The sequence below is a fragment of the Pseudophryne corroboree genome, chromosome 4 (genome assembly GCF_028390025.1).
Source record: "Pseudophryne corroboree isolate aPseCor3 chromosome 4, aPseCor3.hap2, whole genome shotgun sequence".
In the NCBI taxonomy this organism is placed as follows: Eukaryota; Metazoa; Chordata; class Amphibia; order Anura; family Myobatrachidae; genus Pseudophryne; species Pseudophryne corroboree.
Window position 1 is genome coordinate 172,334,447 of NC_086447.1, and position 8,863 is coordinate 172,343,309.

The window sequence follows — 8,863 nt, forward strand, 5'->3', positions numbered from 1 at the left end:
CATTAAAATGTGTGTGCAATGTGTGTGGGCCCCCCCTCGACACAGGCGCCCGTGTGCACCGCACACATTGCACACATTATAGATACGCTAATGCTGCCTGCGCATCTGGCTTGCTTCAGCCACTTTCACTACTGCAGTGCCAACAGGCAACAGGCGTGTCCTTTGGACATTCTGGCCACATACCTTACACGCTGTACAGCCGCTCCGAGCATCCTGAGAAGCTGTGCAGTAGTGATCTGGAGTTGGTGGTCCTGACAGATGCAGACTGTGATGGTATGCGCTCGGGATGGGGGTGCAGTGGCTGAAGTGCAGTAAGTTATGCAGCAGCTAGTCGTTACTGTTGATACTTGAGTAGCGTAGACCTAAATGTTTATAGAAATCAAACAGGAGTTCCAGCTTAAGAGTTTGCCAGGGGCCTCCAAGCCTCTAGTTACACCACCGGCACAGACATATGCATCACCAGACACATCCAGCTTTGCACAAGTACTTGTACATCTACAGTTGTACATCTTTTGCACTTACATCCAATCAGTTCATAAACACAAACAGTCTATAATACAGTAGACAGAGAGGTGTAGCTAGGTGCCATGGTGCCCGGAGCAAGGGTATGTTTTGGCGCCCCTGTCCCCTGTACTGAATTGGGGGCCTGGCCAACATGTGATAGCATATTATATTTGAAAAGAAACAATATTTAAATTGGTGACAGGTTCAGTTCAAGACCTTGTAGAGCTCATTGCGAAAGTTAACTTTGGGTGCCCCCATGTAAAAATATGGACAGTGCGCGCCAAATGTGAGCAGCTAAAATATTGGCCGTGGCCACATAATAGTACCAATTCACATTACACCGCACAGTGGAGTTCCTTATACACGTCACACCAAGGTAAAGCCCCTTATACATGTTATGCCATGGTAGTACCCCTCATATATGTTACACCACAGTAGAGTTGCTATGGAAGTAGCTGTATTCAATTATTTACTTTTTTAATTCAAATAAATCAAAAACACTATGTATGCCCCTCGATTGACCTAACCTCACAACCCCCCAATCCCTAATGAAAACAATGCCCCAAATGTGACCTCCCACATATTTGATAATCCCCCCAATCTCTCAATGAAAATAATGCCCCAAAACTGACCCCCTCCCCAAATCTGATAATCTATCAATTTCTCAATGAAAATGTCCCGGAATTGTCTTATGGGCAGAAATAGCTGCTCCGCAGCAGCTTGAGGGACAGAAAGAGCTCCGGCATGTGCTGGCTGTCAGTGGCTCCTGCTGTCGCCTCTGCCTGCCCTGTTCCCCACCTAGTCTCAGAGTCCGAGTCAGTATGTGCCTCCTCTGCTCCTCTTCCTCCTGCTCTGCTGCGTGCCCTCTAACTTTTCCGGTGCCTGGAGCTCGCGCTCAACTGGAGCCACCCTCGCTACACCCCTGAGTAGACATCATGGGGGGTGATTCCGACCCGATCGCTCGCTGCGGTTTGTTGCAGCGCAGCGATCGGGTCGGAACTGCACATGCGCCGGCGCACTGCGGCGCCGGCGCATGGCAGGTTTCACTATCTAGCGACCGCCTCTGAGACAGAGGCAGTCGCTAGGCGGGAGGGGGCTGAATGGCGGCGATAAGCCGCCGTTCAGGGGGAGCGGTCCGGCCAATGCAGGCGTGGCCGGACCGTTGGGGGGGCGGGCCGCGGCGGCTGCATGATGTCTCACGCAGCCGCTGCGGCCAGCGGGAGCGACGAGCAACTCCCGGCCAGCCGCAGGAGCTGCGCAGGCCGGGAGTTACTCCTCAAATACAAAGGCATCGCCTCTGTGCGATGCTTTTGTATTTGTGCAGGGGGGCCGGCACTGACATGCGGGGCGGGCTAGCCCTGTGCTGGGCATCCCCCCGCATGTCTGAGTTTACGATCATAGCTGTGCTAAATTTAGCACAGCTACGATCAACTCGGAATGACCCCCATTATTCCTTCTTAGTAAATAATAAAAGTAGCAAAAGAAATCATTCTTAAACTATGCCCTAAGAATCATATGATATAGACATAATCAGACAGGATGCACCAATCTAGGTGGTATCTTCCTCCTCAGCCTACACTCCACACGGTATGAGCCGAAATTCACATTATACCACACGGTATGAGCCGAAATTCACATTATACCACACAGTACAAGCCAAAATTCACATTATAGCACACAGCACGAGCGAAAATTCACAGTGAATGAGACAAAATTCACATTATGCCACACAATAAGAGCCACAAGTCACATTATGTCACACAGTATGAGCCACAAGTCACATTATGCAACACAGTATGAGCCACATGTCACACTGAATGAGACAAAATCCAGGGACAGGGAGAGTGACAGCAGGGACATAGGGACAGGGAGAGTGACAGCAGTGACATAGAGACAGGTAAAGTGACAGCAGGGACAGGGAGAGTGACAGCAGGGACATAAGGACAGGGAAAGTGACAACAGGGACAGGGAGAGTGACATCAGGGACATGGAGAGTGACAGAGAGTGACAGAGAGGGACAGCAAGGACATACAGTAGGGACTACGGAGAGAGAAAGGCAGCAGGGTAAGTGATTACCTAATGAGCAGCGACGGTGCGGAGGCTGTGGTCGGCAATGCGGAGGATGTGGAGGCTGTGGGCGTCTGCGGCGGTGCGGAGGAGGCTGTGGTCAGCGATGAGGAGGCCCTGGGCCGCGGCGGTGCAGAGGAGGCGGCTTTGGGAGTCTGAGGCACGGAGGAGGATATGGATGTCTGCGGCTCAGAGAAGGCTGTGGGTGAGGAGGCTGTGTGCGGCGATTGGCTGCCGCGAACTGGCAACCAATCAGGAGCGATTGGCCACCAACCTGATTGGCTGCTGGTTTGAGAGCTCCAATTGGCGCGTGAATAGCATCGAACTGGAAAAGATGCGGTGGCAGGGGTCTTCACTGTCAGTGCTCGAAGTGCCGGTATGCCGTACGGGTGTATACCAGTCCACTTCGAGCACTGCTAAAGTATATAAAATAAAATAGGCACGGGTAAAATATGATCTATACATTGCCGCAGGTACATGGTTATAGGTAGGTACTGTATGTTGACTGCTTGGTTTAAAAAAAAAACTAATTGAAATGACTACTTGCAGAAGTTCACATACTGGGCAATTCAGTCCTAAGGATCTGAGGAAGTAACAGAATAAAGTATCTGTTGATATGAATAGCTGACCTGCCCCCAATACCCCCCTCCCTTTGCCAGCAGCGGTATTACTTCCACACTCGGACACTCCCTCCCTCCTCCTGTGTGACTCGGGCTGAGGTGCCCAGCGCTGCTGCTGCTGCCTCTCACCCAGGCATCCCCTGATGCCGCCGTCTCCTAAGTTCTCTCTTCTCCTCGGCTCGCAGTGTACAGTGTGATGTCACAGCTACCGAGGAGGAAGTGACGGTCGCCACTATAGCTCCGCAGCCGCCGCTCAGCAGCAGCATTCAACCATGTTCACTGCCTCCTCCTCCATCCTCACCATGTCCCTGGCTGGCTGTGTCACTGCTCAGGGGCTGCTGCCGCGCTGCTGCCTTTACAGACACACTGCAGGAAGGGAGGGGGAGATTACACGGGGGAGACAGAGACTCGACTGCCCGTCACTGCCAGCGGTAATGTATATTAGCAGCAGTGCGCCAGGCAGAGAAGGAGCCGGGCGCAACACTACTATAATACATTACAGCTGGCAGCACCGGCGGACACTCGGGGTGGATGCAGATGGTGCGCCCACAGCGCAATTGCGCTGTGTGCGAAGCACCATCCGCTCACACCTAGTTACGGCTCTGCTCCATGCAAGCCACGCCGGCCGTCCTTCAGCACCGGGACCCCACCCCAGCTCAGCCCTGGCTTCAGAGATGAGCATGACATTACCTCAAGCCTCAGACGAGCCGCCTTCAGCATAACCCATGAACCGCAAATGGGACCGCTGCCATGATGTTATCAAAACCAGAGTAGCAGCGGGCAAGGAAGGTTTGGTGCAGGTGAGTGCTGGTGCTGGGAGGGGAGGGGATGGGTATTAAGTAATGGATATGAGACAAGGCCCACGGAGAGCTCTGCGCTTCAGACACTGCGATGTCACTGTACTGTGTAGCTAGCTTTCCCCTCCACCAGCTGCTATTATACACTGTGATGGTGCTGTTGCAAATTACTGCTTTGCCCTGGGTGACAAAAACCCTAATTTCGGCCCTAATCAGGCCCATAATGTATGAGTCACTGGCAAATTTATAATGGGTGCAGTGTGTGCGGTGCACCCATTTTTTTTCCAGTACTTACCCTCCGGAATCCCACGTCAGTAGAAGCGGTGCAGCAGAAATCGCCAGGAAAATGGTGTGTTGCCATTTTCCCTGTGTTTTGTACAAGCGCAGTAAAGAAATTACTGGGAAAATGGGCTCATCACCATTTTCCAGGATACCTGCGCATGCGCAGTGGACTCTAGGACAGCGCTAGAGTCTCCTAATAAACCTAGTGCCCAGAGCTATGGCGCTGCTGACTAGAAAGGAGGGGGCCCAGTCGGAGCCTCCTCCTCTCTAGATGCGCCCCTGTCTGAGTCCCAGATTAGGTCACCTCTGGATTATTATGGGATTTTAGGATTAATGCACTGTCATTTGATGATTCACTAGCTGGCTGCAAGGGATGAGCTGTAGACTCTGGCGGTCTCTGATGTGGGCATGCTCAATATGGCAACGTGAATCAGTGGAAAGCCTTTTTAGTTATTAAGCAAAGAAAAGTTTTTTGGACATGACCGCCGTAGAACAGTACTAGTCTGCCGGCAGACACCTGCACCCCCAAAGCAGCGCAACAGATCACCTTTCAAGCAGGACTTCCAAGTAGTGAGTACTAAAAGCAAATAAGCACTTATCCACTATACGGACTTTCCGCCGCCCTTTTAACCTTATTGGAGAAGCTTAACATTATTCTTTTTCCATTAGGAGCTACACTGGTATGCAAAAATTGCAATTGTCGCCAAGTGTAAAAAAAAAATAAGGACATCATAAACCATATTGGTGGCAGAGTAAAACGCATAAGTGTTTCTACCATACAACATCTTTGGACAACTACTGTAAGTGTCCCTTTATGTGTTTTTTGTTTGTATGTCATTCATCTCTATTTTTTGTATACCGGTATTAGGGCCTTTTCTTAAATACACCCAGATATCTTATTATTGTATATTCGTACTAATTTGATACAAATAAACTATTTTATTATAAATAAATGTATTCTTATTTTCCATAATGTTGTTTAAGAGTAAGCGCTGGGATTAACCCCCTCTTTAGATACATATGCACTTTTATGCTGCTTGTGGAGTCCCTTAACTCTCCATAGCTGCTACTCATTTAGCAACAGGTGTAAACACAGCTCTCATAACCAACCCAATAGCTTTTCAGTTATGTCCTTTCAAATGATTTGTCAGTTGCAGTAAATCTTTGCCATGAAATTGTAGTGAAAAAGAAATATGCACAATGTACCCTATTCAGGTTGGATTGCAGATTCTGTTAAAATGCAGAATCTGCAATCGTTTATATCTCATGCTGGGAGCCGCCCAGGCCGCGGCGCCTAGCATGCTAACCGTACCGCCCAGCGGCTGTGGTCGCACCAACTGTGGATGACCCCTGCCTTTGTAGCCTGGCTGCGAAGGCAGGTGCACCACCAGCCGACACAAAAATGGCGCAGACCCGGTCCCATTTGAAGCATCCTGCCCCCGCAATGCCACGTCGCTGCCCTGTGAATGCCTCTGCCTGTCAATCAGGCATTGACGTTCTTAGCCAATGCGATCAGGCAGAGGCATTCTTAGCCAATGCGATCAGATCGCATTGGGCAGGCGCACATGCACAGGGAGAGACCTGCGCACGCGCACTGGTGCTTGGCAGGGCAAATTGCGTTCGCATGCGACCGCGATGCAACCTGAATAAGGCCCAATGTACTGTACATGGCAGTCTTCTTTGTACAGCCATTTAAAACCATCCAAGAACAGATGAAAAACTGAATCAGGTAATACACCTTTCATAACAACTATAGATAAAAGGATAGTATTTAATGGTTAACAGGTGGAATCACCATGTGAGACAGGACTAAAAATACAAGAACATAGGTCACAGAGCATCATTTGTTTGTTTTAGGTCATGCCGTGAGATGTGCAATTCCTGTAGCTCTGCATTGCACAAAAACAAACACTGAGTTACTGGCAGTAATTATAACATTATAATAAAATAAATCACACAATAATCATTAACTGGAGATACACTAAATGAAAGGCATCCAATCTGTCCATCGAACAAATAATTATTTGCATGCCATGTAGTCATTTAAATAAGATTTTTAGATAAAGTTGTGTGAAATTCAACTGACCTTTAGGTCAAATAGGACCATTCATCAAGCAAAATAGGACCGTCATACATGCGGAAGCAGTATTCTGTGCGTGTTTTTGGTAATTAACCCATTCAATGTTACTGAAATACAGGAGCTATCACTGATATCACCTGCACCCAACACAGTCCCAATGTGGCACCCTTTCCCCATACACTAATGTGTACATACGTCAAACTCCGAAAACTGAAAGATGGGATGGTGGTCTGGTGTGCAAAGAGGAATCCTTCAGATCCCTCCTCCCCCTCTGACCACTTCCGTGTGCTCATTTCATACATACACAGTAACACTGATGCATACCTCCCAACATTGCTTGTAGGGGAAAAGGGACATCTGCGCAGCAAAGCCGCACATTGTTTTTAAAAGAGGGCATGGTCAGATGAAAAGGGGGTGGGGCTTCGCAGGAGTGCTGCGCTCGCAAGCCACGCCCCCCTGTTTTTGGCACTGAGGGGGTATGGACAGTGCTCTGTGAGCTTCTGGCATGCTCCTCCCCCTGTCACCTGTCACAGTGTCTATTCACCACTGCTCTGCTAAGCAGGGCAGCGAAAGACTGAGCCTCCCAACTGCCCCCCCCCCCCCCACCGCAGGACACTGCGGCACGTGCAGGGTCAGATTAAGGCTTGTGGGGGCCCAGGGTAATGAAGTTGTGGGGCCCCACCACTATTAAAATTGCTTTCAAACAGCACCCCCCCCCCTCCCGGTGTGTGATGTGGCAGGGACACATGGCAGCATAAGGACAGGTGCAGGGGAGTAAGGGGAGAGAAGCTGAGGCAGCACGGGTGATGAGTGAGAGGAGATGACGGAGCCCGTGATCAGGGCATCAGCAGGAAGAGTGCACCGGACCTTAGCAGCCGCTGATCAGGGCACAAGCAGAGAGAGCACGCCGGCCCGTAGCAGCCGCCGATCAGGACAGCAGCAGGAAGAGCACACCGATCTTGCGGGAGCTGCGGACACCTCTGGGTCACTCACTGTCTCGCAGGACTTCACAATCGTACTGTATAAGTTGTAGCTCCTGGGCGGCCACTGTTAAGGAGCAGCTGGGCCACTGAGAAGGGAGAGTGCACACTGCTCCATTTTAGATTTAGATTTTAGCAGTGTGTGGGGGCCCCGGGACAAACGCCCCTGTTGCCCCGCCTATAATCCGGCCATAGGCCCGCGGGTAGGACAGCGGGACAGTCCCCAAAAATGGGACTGTCCCGAGAAAATCGGAACAGTTGGGAGGTATGCTGATGAGTGAAATCCTGCAGGGTATAGTTTTACTGCTACTAGTTTATGGTGAAAGTAATAATGGTGGTACTCATATGGACAGCCCCTTTTTCGGAGCAGCTATCCCAGCACTGGAACAATACTGAATTGCTCTTGTAGTTAGAGGCCTATTCCCCGTATCTTATGGGCCTGTTACACTTGTGGAAACACTAGTTTCTGTATGTTTTAAGTATTGAGCTCATTCATTATATTTAGGCTTACCATACTATGCAGAACACACATTTCACAGGTTCTGTAGCTGATGAAAACCAGGTGAAATTCAGGCTTGAAGTCAGCCAGCCACAGGACCTGTGTACAGTAATTCATGAGTGTCCGGGTTTAAAGTAGAGATGTGCACTTGAAATTTTTCGGGTTTTGTGTTTTGGTTTTGGGTTCGGTTCCGCGGCCGTGTTTTGGGTTCGACCGCGTTTTGGCAAAACCTCACCGAATTTTTTTTGTCGGATTCGGGTGTGTTTTGGATTCGGGTGTTTTTTTCAAAAAACCCTAAAAAATAGCTTAAATCATAGAATTTGGGGGTCATTTTGATCCCAAAGTATTATTAACCTCAAAAACCATAGTTTCCACTCATTTTCAGTCTATTCTGAATACCTCACACCTCACAATATTATTTTTAGTCCTAAAATTTGCACTGAGGTAGCTGTGTGAGTAAGATAAGCGACCCTAGTGGCCGACACAAACACCGGGCCCATCTAGGAGTGGCACTGCAGTGTCACGCAGGATGGCCCTTCCAAAAAACACTCCCCAAACAGCACATGACGCAAAGAAAAAAAGAGGCGCAATGAGGTAGCTGTGTGAGTAAGATAAGCGACCCTAGTGGCCGACACAAACACCTGGCCCATCTAGGAGTGGCACTGCAGTGTCACGCAGGATGGCCCTTCCAAAAAACACTCCCCAAACAGCACATGACGCAAAGAAAAAAAGAGGCGCAATGAGGTAGCTGTGTGAGTAAGATAAGCGACCCTAGTGGCCGACACAAACACCGGGCCCATCTAGGAGTGGCACTGCAGTGTCACGCAGGATGGCCCTTCCAAAAAACACTCCCCAAACAGCACATGACGCAAAGAAAAAAAGAGGCGCAATGAGGTAGCTGTGTGAGTAAGATAAGCGACCCTAGTGGCCGACACAAACACCGGGCCCATCTAGGAGTGGCACTGCGGTGTCACGCAGGATGGCCCTTCCAAAAAACACTCCCCAAACAGCACATGACGCAAAGAAAAAAAGAG

General features: G+C 49.8%; 1 pseudogene; it reads right to left on the minus strand.

Moving 5' to 3' along the window:
* LOC134911217 (apolipoprotein L3-like) overlaps positions 1-6,604 on the minus strand; it is a 155,259-nt pseudogene extending 148,655 nt beyond the window's left edge.
* Positions 6,605-8,863: the final 2,259 nt, after the last annotated feature.